The sequence below is a fragment of the Triturus cristatus genome, chromosome 9 (genome assembly GCF_964204655.1).
Source record: "Triturus cristatus chromosome 9, aTriCri1.1, whole genome shotgun sequence".
In the NCBI taxonomy this organism is placed as follows: domain Eukaryota; kingdom Metazoa; phylum Chordata; class Amphibia; order Caudata; family Salamandridae; genus Triturus; species Triturus cristatus.
Genome location: NC_140592.1, coordinates 628,762,703 through 628,776,050, shown reverse-complemented (window position 1 = coordinate 628,776,050; position 13,348 = coordinate 628,762,703).

Genomic DNA, 13,348 nt, shown 5'->3' with positions numbered 1-13,348 from the left:
AAAAACTTGATGAGCTGGGAAGCGTTGAGTAATTGTACCAATGGCTCGCTGACAAGGTTCAAATATTATCAGCCCAGTGCCTGGTGGGCAAGGCAAAATTGGGCAGAGTTGGAAGATGATAATTCCGATCAAGTAATGAGAACCGGACAGTGGCATAAGGAAACATCATATTGGTACTGGGCTTTTGTGGAGGCGGACGGAAATATTGAAGCTGAAGTCCACAAATTGTGGGGTGAAGAGTTCGATAATCGAGATTTGATGCAAATGTGGAGTAATTCATATGTTACATTGCGTAAAGTAGTACAGTCTGCACCACTAAAACAAAACCACCTGTTCAGTACCCATCGGGTATATTGGTCCCCTGGAAAACTCTCGAAGGCTATTGGTAAGGTTTATACATGCCCCAGGTGTGCGCAGATGGAGGCGGACGACATACATATGTTTGTGTTATGTTCAAAAGTTGTCTCCTTTTGGAATGCGATTAATGTTTTCCTGGCAGAAATAATTGGAATACAACTAAAAGTAACTACTAGTCTATTTTTTGGGGGATCTAGTCTGGACCAAGGAATACAAATTCCTGCTGTAGAATCCAATTTTCTGTTTTACGCTGTCTTGTTAGCAAGACGGGAAATCTGTAAATTATGGAAATCTGGGAATTCTCTGATCTTTTCTGAATACCTGAAGAGTGTCATTTATGTTAGTGAATCTGATATGGCGTGTGATCAAAAAAGCAGAGAGAGTGTATGGGCACCGTTGGTAAAGTGGAGAGAAAAAGAAACATGAGTCTGATGATTATGCCTTCTACTCTGTTGGCCATATTATCTCTTTATTCCCAGGGTCGGTTCAGTGAGTACGGAGATGGAACAGGAAACAGCTGCATTCTTGAGGGTGAATATGCAAGGGTCTGGTTCTATGGTCTTTGGTCAGGCCTTCCATCACAAGACATAGAAAGACAAGAGTATTTACCCATCAAGATAATTGGCAAAATGAGGAAAAAAAAAAGGCATCAGAAGGTACTCCTATAAAATGTACCATATATTCGACGACTGAAGTTTAAATTGTTAATGGCCATGTCCTCCAAACTTCTATGATCTCCACCCCTGATTTTCAGCGGGAGAATAGAAATACCGTTGCACAGACATAGCGGGGAGTTTTCATGTTTAAAACTCCAGCATGTCCTTAAGAGGAGGTAACAAACCTGTCAACTCACCTTTATTTGGCGGGTGTACCCTCTTTTTACTTCCATCCACCTGCTTAAAAAATAAAATATCTTTATTGACATTTTTGGGATCACCCAGTTTTCAAACCTATATCACTCTCTAACAAAGAATTAATTCTCCAGTCACCCTAATGGGGCCACACTTTTAACGTCAGACTTCATCCGGGTTCTGAATTAAAACATTGATAAGTATGAGGTTAATGCTTTATGTCACCCCAGCAGGGAGAGACAAAAGTGCCATTCTACAGCTGTAAGCTGAAAATAACTCAATTTGCTAGTTGAAGGAGCGTCACACCCCCAAAAATATTTTTGACTCTGGCGCTGGTGATCTTTCCCAGGTCCTGACCAGTGATTTAGAAGGTAGAGCGGTATGTGGGGAGCTCACAGACCATCTTTTTCCCCTACCATAGTTAATACATAGAGTACATTTAACGTGGGAGTATATGCTCATGTTATTTATAGCTCATATTCAGTGGTGCCAGTGGGTGGATCTGTTGGGAACAACATTTACAATCTTTTCCAATGCTGCAGAAGCAATCCCCATACTTCTTTTTGAAAAGCAACCATCTCTGGATGGTTAATGTTGACCTTCAGGTGGTCTGGCACAAAAAGAAGGGAGCAGATCTAGTATACTGCAAAGCCAGTGGCGAGGGAGACAGCTTAAGAAGAAACAAGCCTTCTCTGCCAGATGCCTACTATTGAATGAAATGTATATTTGTGCAATTGGTTAATCAGCAAATCTAATGGCTGCTTGGAAGATAGTATGGGCTTTATTTGATGGAGCTGTGCGAGGCTTGCTCTTGACAAAAATGTATTCATTTTGAGAGATAATGTAAGGGTGTTAATAGCTGAGTTCTTGATTGCTTCCTTCTAAAGGAAACTTACAAAAAGTGGTTTTCACTAGGTACAGTTTCATTGGATAGTAAAATATATATTTTGAAAGCAGTTGTTTTTATCTTAAAAACACTAAATCTCTGTACATTCTGAGGCAGCCTACATCATATTGTGTGTAATACAGGTTTTAAATAATGACTTGCATAGTCACAGTGCTTTCAGTCGCAGGTTAAGATGTCGTGGTACTAGAGAAATAAATGTCACTATTCCCCATTGCGCGAACCAGGATTCAGTTCTATGACTGTCTGGTTGGACACATAGACAACTGCATTCATCGCATGAAGCAATCTACAATTCATATGGAAACGAGTTTATTTCCCACTATTTACGTTAACTTGCATTTATTTTCCCCTTATAGTGCACATGTTATATTGTATATGTATTTTCCTGATTGTGAAATGCCAGCAAAATAATTGCAGATATTGTGTCCACGTCTCTGGCTAAACCTCACCGTCTGGCCCCTCCCCATTGTACTCAAAAGGACAGTTCACATACTTTATGTACTTCGACCACTACTTGTATTATGTGCTGCATAGAAGCCAGCATGGGCAATTTCCAATTGTTTCCGCTTTTAACACAGTGAGGGACATCATTCGTTTGTAACACAAAGAACAGTTACAAGACAGGTGGAACCAGCAACTGATCACATTTTACTCCATAACCTAAGCATAAGTGCAAGACAGCTACCACCAATGCACACATCCTCATAAGCACAGAACTGGTATAGCAGAATGCGGGCAGTCAACCTTCCCTGACTCACACAGAACAGTAATTGCGAAAGAAGCAGCAGTGCACGTGCACTGGCACGCAGAACACGTGCACTGGCACGCAGAACACGTGCACTGGCACTCAGAACATGCTCACGGTGTGAAGCAGAAGTGCAAGATTTCCTCAGATCCTGTGTTTGTTTGACTGTGTGAGAGAGGTGCTTTCTGTGTGATGAAGCTTCAGTGTGTGGGAGGTGTGATGATATGTGATATGAATGTCTGATGTCAATTGGTAAAGGGATGGCGCATGCTAGTATGAGTCAGTTGTCGTGTCGGTGTGATATATGGATGTGATGAAGTAATGGTATGTGTGTTGTGCTCTCTTGGTGGTGTGTGTGCTAGGGAGGGATATATATTCATTTGTATATGTTGACGCATGTGCACATTCAGTGTCAGACTTGTCCATAGGGTAATCAGGCAGTGCCCAATGGCTGCTCTGATGAGTCAGTGTGGGCTGTTCTATTGGCTGTTTGTGGTCACATTTTATGGTCTGTTGGACTGGTTATTACTGTTAATATCCCTGAAATTAAAACAAACACTGTCTGTAGCAAGCTCAAATCCATGTAGTGTCCTATACCTCACAAAACACTTGAACAGCCTGCCCCAATTATCAAACATATCCCACTTTTTGCCTATCTAATTCACTAATGGGGCCACTTTTAGTTTGGTACCCGGGCCTATTTTCTGCCCAAACCTGACCCTGTGCATCTCATTTACAAAAATATGATGCAGCGTGGTGCCGCAAGCCATTTTGCTGGGCTGAGCTGTGACATTTTAAAAGCACAGGGATGAGTCGTATTAACAACAATACGATGCGCCTGTGTGCTTTCCGCTGTACTGGTGCACAATTGGCTGCCATGCATCAGCGCTGCAGGGGGACCTGCAATGCGGGGATGTTTGTTTTTGTGCAGGAACGGGCACCTTTCTGCACAAATACAATAATTGATGGCATTTTCGACTTTCTTGCAGCACACATAGAAAGAGGAAAAAGTGTGGAGAAAAAAATTATTTCTCCTTGTTCAGCCACTTCTGCGCCTACCATGGGTAGGCGTAGGATTCAGATGCCTTCCCAGCTTTACAAAACTTTGTAAATCTGGGAATGTGTCAGGTTTAATGGATGTTGTGTGGGAACACCCACAGCAACCCCCATGGAACGCCCCTTTCACGCAGGGTAGGGTCTTGCAGGGTGAATTTACGTGGCATTGTAAATATGAGCAGTCACACTGTGCCGCTGGTGCGTCCAATAAGTGACGCACCGGCGCAGCAATTATCTTGTAAATGAGGCCCTGACTGTGTTGGAGTATGATACGTATGTTAAGTGTGCATTGTGGCAGGCGACTACGGCGAGGTCCTGTGCAGCTTCTTGCCAGTGGGGTCAACATGGGGTGGGAAGGAAAGCAGCGCCTTCCAGCTTTATATAATGAGGGAAGAGGGAGTCACAATCGATCAAAAAACTAAATTATACAATTGAAATTTGGAAGAAAGGAAAAGGGGAAAGAAGAATAATACAGATCTGTTTAACCCACCGACAAAGAGTGAAATAGTGAAAGAAAGAAGAAGGGTGGGATGTGAGTAAGAGAGAGAGAGCGAAAAGTAAAGATAGGAAGAATGAGAGGTAGTTAGTAGGAAAGAAGAATGAGCAGGTAAAAAAAGAGCAGATATGAAGAGAGATCGAATGAAGCGATTGAATTCAAGAAAGGAAAGCAGGTAAAGAGGAGCTTAGACAGTGAAGAGAGAGAAATAGATAAATGTAAGGCAGATTCAACCCATCCATGGACAGTTGGAAGATGAATAAGATGAAGTGAAGATGTAAACGAAGACAAAATAACGTGATACATGAGGGAAGAGTGTGAAGGAAAAAGTGACTTGACAGTAGAAGGTAAATAGCACTAATGGGTAGGGCCTGGGTTGTACAAATGGGCCATGATTTGGAAATGTTTCCTATTGGCTCTGCCTGATGACACCAAAGTGCCTTTTCTGCATTAGCTTCTAGGGATTTTTCTTCAAAAGAGTCACCCTTGTGGACATGCATGGCCAAGTCAAGCAGACAGTCACTTGAATTTAGAAATCCTTGTTGACTTGTGTGACAGTAGGAGCTAGCTCCTGTAGATATCATAGACCTACTATCTGAAACTACAGTATCTTGTTCATGCAGCAGCAACTGCCACTATTACTCTAGCACCGGTCCAACCAAGATCCTTATTGGCCTAATCTGAAGCAGGATGTTATTGGTCACTGTCCTTTGCTTCTCTGTCAGACACACTGTTTCGCCAGTGTATCACAATTACACTATGGGTCACTGTATGATTGGCCATTGCCTTGCACTGAGATTTGTTTAGTCTTAGTGGTTTCTCTGGGAATTTGCAGTAAGGCACACAAGGTGAGGGCCAGGAAATGCAATCCATACCTGGCCCCTGGCAGTGTTCTCTGTTAGGAACCAACCACAGCATCATTTCTGATTAGATTACTTGAAGCAAGATTATTGCACTTCAAAGAAGAGTAGAATGAAAAACTATAGGTCAATGGTCCCACAGGAGTGTTTCTAGTCAGAGGTCTCACAAACATACTCAACAAATCAATGTGTTTTTCCTCTATTCCCAACTTCTTTAGAGAAAGACTTGCCATCAAAGCAAAGGTAAGGAAACTGGGAGCTTTCCTGAGCCTGGACTTCAATCAATCAATCAGGGAATTGTAAGCGCGCTGAGGGGGGGGGGGGGGGGGTCCGCAGATCTGTTTAGCCGAAGAGCCAGGTCTTGAGGGTCTTCCTGAATGTGTTCAGGGAGGGTTGCGTCTGATGTCTGCCGGTAGCTCGTTCCAGGTCTTGGCTGCAATGTGAGAGAAGGATCTTCTGCCTGCTCTGGCTCTGTGGATGCGTAGGGTTTCTGCCAGTGCGAGGTTGGAAGATCGGAGGTTTCTTTTGGGTATGTGGAAGTTGATTCTGTCGTTGAGGTATTTGGGTCTGTTGTTGTGTAGGCATTTGTAGGCGTGAGTGAGGATTTTGAAAGTGACTCTTTTCTTCACGGGGAGCCAGTGGAGACTTCGTAGGTGTTGACTGATGTGTTTATGGCGGGGGATGCCGAGGACGAGTCTGGCGGCGGTGTTCTGTATTGTCTGGAGTTTGCGGAGTAGGGACTTGTTGATGCCACCGTAGAGTGTGTTTCCATTGTCCAGTCTGCTGGTGATGAGTGCATGAGTGACTGTCTTCATTGTCTCAGGATGCAGAGGGTGTTGAAGCAGCTGGAGGTGACGGCATTGACCTGTCGGTTCATGGTGAGTGATGGGTCGAGTACGATGCCGAGGTTCTTGGCATGGTCTGAGGGGGTAGGTGGGCTTCCGAGGGCGGTCGGCAACCAGGTGCTGTCCCATGCAGAAGGGGTGGTACCGAGGACTAGGACTTCTGTCTTCTCAGCGTTGAGCTTCAGGCAGCTGTTGGTCATCCAGACTGCGACGTCTTCCATTCCTTTCTGGAAGCTGAGTTTGGCAGTGGTGGGGTCTTTGGTGAGGAAGAGGATGAGCTGGGTGTCGTCGGCGTAGGATATTATGTTGGGGCCGTGTTATCAGACTATGGCTGCAAGAAAGGCCATGTAGATGTTGAAGAGGGTGGGGCTTAGAGATAAGCCCTGTGGGACTTCGCAGGGGATTTTCGTGGGGTCGGAGAGGAAGGGTGGGAGTCTGATCCTTTGGCTTCTTCCGGTGAGGAATGATCGGATCCAGTCCAGGGCTGTTTCTTGTATGCCTGCATCGTGTAGTCTGGTGACTAGTGTGCGGTGGGAGACGGTGTCGCAGGCCGCTGATAGGTCGAGTAGGATGAGGGCTGCGGAGTGCCCTTGGTCCAGAAGGGTGCAGATGTTATCTGTGGCAGTGAGTAGGGCGGTCTCTGTGCTGTGGTTGCTACTGAATCCGAATTGGAACAGGTCGAAGATGGCATTCTATTCATTGAATCGTGGCAGTTTCCTGTTGACTGTTTCCTCTGCAACTTTGGCTGCGAAAGGGAGGAGCGGGATGGGCCGATAGTTCTTGAGGTCGGTGGGGTCAGCTGTGGGCTTCTTGAGCAGAGGTCTGACTTCTGTGCGCTTCCAGTCGTCTGGGAAGGTGCCTGTTTTGAAGGTGGTGTTGATGGTGCGTTGTACTTCGGGTGCGATGGCAGCCACGGCTCTGTGGTAGATGTGAGGGGGCAGGGGTCGGTGGGGGCCCCTGACTGGATGCTTTTCATGGTTGAGGCGGTGTCTTCAGCCATGATCGGTGTCCAGTTGGAGATGGTGGGCTGGGTGGTGTTTCTGGGGGGCCGTCTGTGGTGCATGATGGATGGTCGATGAAGTTGTCGCAGAGGTTTTTGATCTTGAGGTGGAAATAGGTTCCAAGCTTGTGGCAGAGGTCCTGTGATGGGGTGATGTCTGTGGCTTCGCTGCGTGGGTTGGTGAATTCTTGAATGACACTGAAAAGTTCCTTGGAGTTGGCCAGGATTTTGTTGTGGATGAAGTTCCTCTTGGTGGCTCTGATCTGGTTGTGGTAGTCAGTCTTGGCGTCCTTGTAGGTGGTGTGGTTTTCGGTTGTCTTGGTGTTTTTCCAGTTCTTCTCCAGGCGTCTGCAGGTGCGTCTGGCTTCATGGAGAGCAGTGGTGAACCAGGCGGCTTTCCTCGGGTGTTGTCTGTCGGGGTTGCGTGGTGGGGCAAGCTCGACTGCGCAGTCGGAGATCCAGGTGTGGAGTTCTCTGGCTGCGTCGTTTGCATCGGGTGCCCAGGTGTGGTTGTCTCGGGTGAGGGTGGAGTTAAGTTGCTCATCGGTAACCTTGCTCCAGTTCCTTTGTGGTGGGCGTGGGGCTGGTTTGGGTGCCTTGGGTTTGTTGATGGCGAAGTGTACACAGTGGTGGTCGGTCCATGGCGGCTACGTTGTGTGGCAGAATTGGATGCTGTTTCCTGCCGCGAAGATGGGGTCGTGGGCGTGTCCTTCTCTGTGGGTTGGTGTGTTGACGAGTGTTTAAGTCCAATGCTGGCGAGGTTGTCACGAAGGATGGTGGAGTTGGGGTCGCTGGAGTTGTCGAGGTGTAAGTTCAGGTCTCCAATGAGTATGTAGTTTGTTGAGGCGATGGCGTGGGGTGCAATGAAGTCAGTGATGGTGGTGGCGAAGGGTGTTCCGGGGCAGGGGTGTCTGTAGACGAGGGTTCCTCGGAGTATGGCTTTGGGGTGGTCTGTATCTGGATCTGTAAGTGCAGGTGTTCGCCGGAGGGGAAGGTTTCGCTGGAGGTGGTGAGGTGGAGGGTGCTCTTGTGGGTGATGGCGAGGCCCCCTCCTGGGTGGTTGGGGCGGTTTTTCCCCTGGATCTTGTATCCGTCTGGGATGGCGGTGCTGTTGTCGGGGGCGGAGGATGCGTTGGTTCAGATCTCTGTGAAGAAGGCGATGTCGGGCGAGAGAGAGGCGAGTAGGTTCCAGATTTCCATGGCGTGTTTGTGTACGGAGCGTACGTTGAGGAGCATGCATTTTAGGTTGTCGCCGGTGCTGGCGTCTGCGGTGTTGGAGGCCGGGGTCACAGTGAGTGTCTGACGGCAGTGGAGGCAGGAGAACTGGCCATTGGTCGTGTTCAGCGAGGCCTGTTGGTATTCTCTAAGTCTTCCAGGGTTGAGTGCGAGGAGGGTGGTGGTGTCGTAGCGATGGGTAGTGGGAGGTCTAGGGTTACTGGCGCTGGCCGCGGTCGGGTCGTGGACAGGCTTGCCTTTGGCGAGCCTTTGGCGCGCCATGCGGCGGGAGCGGGGACATTCCGGGGGAGAGGCCGCAGGGGCAGCAGCGGCGAAAGGCGAAAGGAACAGATAGGCACAAGAAATTAAAAACAGTGGTGGAATTAGAGCAAGACACAAAAGGGCACAATAACAGTGGCAGAACTCGAAAATTAAGAAAAAAACAGCTGAGAAAGGTTACGGTGGTTGCAGGCAGTCTGGTCCCAGTTGGAGCAGGCAGCAGGCACAGGAGCAGACAGCAGCCTCGAACCTTCCAAGGAGGAGGTCGGGTCTGGAGGCAAGAGATGGCACAGCAGAGCTGCGGGGAGAAAGTGGACCTAGCCCGGGGTCGGAGGTCTTACCAGCCTCAACACCAAAATAAGAGCTGAAGTGTAATCAGTCACCTATGTACTCAACCACTTAAGAAAAATATTGCCCTTCTTTCTTTCTGAAAACCACAGCAAGGTTGCCAATTCGCTAGTCAACTCTGTCTGAATATGGTAACACTCTGCATTCCAGTCTGCCTACATACCAAGTCCAAAAACATCCTAAATCTCAAAATAATGTTTGCATGGGTCATTTTTGACCCATATAAATATCCGTCACCCCATCTGAAAAGCCTCAAATGGCTTATTCTTAAGCTCGTATTTGTTTTAAGATTCTCTTACTCATTAATTAAGCATTGAAGGCTCATTGGCCACCTAAGAACAGGTACGAAACAGAGCCCACTGATCCTCCCATGCAGCACACTATGAACAAGAAAACCTCCTAAAGAGCCCCTGGACCAAATCGAGGGCATACTTTTTGAGTCCGCCTCTGGAACAGCTTCTCCTGGCATATCAGTGTTAATTTGGAAATCGATGCATTCATTGATAAAAATGAAATCTCGTCCTCATTAACAGAATCACCCGTTGTGCACTCCACATCAACCTCAACTTGCAAATATGTAGTCAAGCAGGGCCTGAGACTTAGGCCCAGGATTGCTGATTGATAGGTCACAGGTGGAAGGGTTCGTAGCTGCCAGGCAAACACTTGGGCAGGAAACTCTTGATCAATCCCACATATAGGCGCAGCCAGATTACAATGGTAAAAGGAGATTGCTCCAATAAAGCACACCTGGACCAAGGGGTACGCGCTCTCCTAAAACACCATAAAAAGTCAAATGCCACATGAGATAAGAACACATAGCCTATCAGGGCCTAGCACATATAGTGATCACACGCTCGCCATGCCAGACATCTGGACACATTATTCACTGGCCATATTATGTCCATGCAAGGTTCGAGACTCACCTGTAGTAACCATTAGGCCATTGCTTAATGACTCAGAATGCAGCAACCAACATTCCTCACCAGATATAGCACGCCGGAAACTTTTATAACTTGTCCTGTTTGGTATAAAAGAAGGACATATACAAATTGTAAATTGAGACAGTCCACAGACCTCGTGCCTGTAACTGTCCTCCTTGCATACTGTTCAATTAAACAAACTTTTCCTGTTTTGCCAAACACCTCTTGTCTTCTGTTTTTTGAAGGATTTCGTACTCAAGTAACATTTTGGTGAGCCACCCTAGGAGGGATTGGGACCTTCAACCCGACTGCAGCCGAAGGAAGGAATCGCCGTCCAGACAGATTCATGTTTGCTCAATAAGAAAGATCGGCATACAAACCAATTGATTGGAAGTTCTGCTGAATCCCAGAGGTGGAGGTCAATCCAGAAGCAGTGGTCACAGAGGGTTAGAGATGCAATCTGAACCTAAAACATGGACTAAAGAATTTAGAGTATGGTAAACTAGGGAGAAAAGTAAACAGATAACCTAAGCCCCCTGCCACTGACAGGGTCCAGCAAATTACCTATTTCATATGTCTTAACTGATTCAGTCATACGGAGGCCTTGGAGGAGTTCCTGCAGAAGTCACCTTTGTTCGATAGCTGTGTACAATAGCTAAGGTGAAGATAGCCCTTGATAACTCCCAGGATGCTGATTTTTGTGACATAGCTATCCTGATTGGGAGGAGTTGATACCTCAGTCTCATAGATTTTTTGTTTCATAACTTCTCAGCAGAACGTCCAAGCTTATTATCTCGAAGGCGTGTGGGAGGTATATGTGGCTCGACCCTGGGCGTCACATGGCGGAATTCAGTCACAGGAAAAAATTGGATGCAGGAAACTGGGCGTAACTTGTGTGTGGCCAAGAAGGGACAGTGATCCCAGAGTTATTATGATATGGTTTTTAAGATGACCACCTTTGTCCAGGAGTGGATATTGGCAGACTATCCAGGTCACTTAGGAACTTATTCCACACTAGTCTTCTCTTGCAAGGGGATAGAATGTGATGAGACCGTACAATTTTATTTGACAAAGTAATTTTTTCTGTCAACCGTTATTGAACTGTATAATGTATGTGATGATGTAGCATTGACTGTTTATTGAAACTGTATTATATGACAAACAGATTGTACAGATGCTAGTATTACATATTCGCTCTATGTTGAATACTGCACATGCATTTTTATCTTGTTTTTATTGAAATGTTCAGTAAAATTGTTCGGTGCAAATTTTGTAAGCTCTAGGCACATCATATGTAATTTGTAAAAGTGTACCACCTACGATTGCTCCTACAATTAGACAAGCCAAACTGCAAAACCTCATTTAATTTGTATTTATTCAAATTGCTAAAATTGGAATTGATTCCCATTGAAGCATATGGAAGCAGGTTCCCCAAACAGATACAGATAATTAATAAGTTTTACCAAGAGTGGCATTTACACACAAAGTCACACACATTTCCCTGGCCAAAGGAAGGAACATTTGACATGAATATAATTGAACCCACTAAAACACATATAAAGATTAAATATGCAGACCAAAAGAGAGTCAGTGTTAGAATTATGGGCCATCTTTGAAGAAGTTTAAACCGATAACCCCACAATGCCGAAAGTGAGCAAGATGTCAGCACCTCCCCCACCATATGCAGAAATGGATGTACTCACACCAGCTCCCCCTGCATTAGGATATTCAAACCCAATATTAAAAAAGCAGACAAACTCCATTAGGGCTATGCCACCACCACAAACTAAAAAGAGCATGCAAAAATTCCAGGGCCTTTGCAATTGCGTTCAGCAGTGGGTTTTTGATTATAGCACACTCCTCACCCCCTTACTTGAGGCTATGAAAAATGTATAAACCAGTAGCGAAAAAAACTAACGCGGACACCCGAAATGCACAATACGTTCTGTAAACTCAAAACTGAGAAAACACATTCACCTGTGTTAGGGACACCTGACTATAATAAGGAATTCATCTTATTTAGCCACAGTGACTGGCGAGTCATGTCAGCAGTCTTGATGCAGAAATATACATTGGGGCACAAACCCCTTGCATACTACACTGGCTGTTGTGACAAGGCCATGGTCTCTGCAACCTACATCGCCTATCAATATTACTTTGAAACTATACTGAAAGAAATATGTGTATATATGGCCCAAGTTGCATTAAATTTCATCCTGGTTTAATTAACAGTACTGCTACAAAGCACCTTTTGCTACCAACTTCGATAAATATCCTTTGGAGAACAATCCAAAATTCCATATAAATGTATCTTTAATTGTATGCAGTTAGGGCCAAGACTCTAGCTCTATGTACTTTATATACATTCACCGCTACACACCATTTTTATTACTAATCTCCTGGGAAGAACTTCAAAATCCTCTGCATTGTGGTTTTTAAATTATGTTCATTTTTGACTAAGGTGCTATTTGTGACATATTTTATCTAAATATTCTAAGGGCATTTAATACCATAGTAATACAATGCAAAATAAATCAATTTATGTCCTTTAAACATATACCAATTTTACTGCATTTAAAAAAATGCACTTGAAGACAGAAACCTCCCATTCAAACCCTCTGTTCATGTTGCTATTACTGGGAGCCGTATTCCCCCAAATGTTTACTGTTGGCTGCAGCACACCTTCAGTCACTTAGCACCCTATGTCTAAAAGCATATGGCAATGGACGAAGAGCCCTCTACTAAATGCATCATTTGCCCTTGACTGTATCAGGCTAGATAAACTAAATGTCCATGATTTGCATTCATTTTTATTAGGTTGTCAAGGACAACTCATAGGCTTTCCACATAAAACCACCACAATTTACGCAGAGGTCTAGTAGTGACATGCTTTTGGAAGTCATACTGGAACAGTCTTTCTAAACTGGACATCTGATTCAACATAATTTCCACCAGCTGTTCTGTGGTCAGGAACACTGCTTCCCCACATCCTCTAAATGGGGTGGGAGAAGGCTGAAGTGATTGAATAAGATGTCACCCTTTTTATGGCCCATTTCCTATTATCGTCTGCCTCAAATTCATTCCTCTGGTCTTGAAATAACTTGTCTATAAAAAACTGTCCTTCTCATATATAGTATTTAGAACCTTGGTTACTGTTGAATAAAGTGTAAAGTAATATTTATGTGCTGATTGTAAGTTAGTCTTTCCACCTTATCAAATATGAACTTACATTGCATTGTCAGATATGCAGACTGTTCCCAAGGTTCTTGAAGCCACAGAAGAGGTTCAGTCTCTCCCATGGCTCTGCCTGCCTCTGTCTCTCTGTAGTCAAGCTCCAGCATCTATCTGTAAACCCACTGCAGATTCAAGATCCACCAAAGGCAGCCTTTTGTGGCCTTCTCTTTGATTTTTCTGACCCACCTGCATCTTGGGGAGCAGAGTGGCCAAGTGAGATGGTATTTTGGCCGGT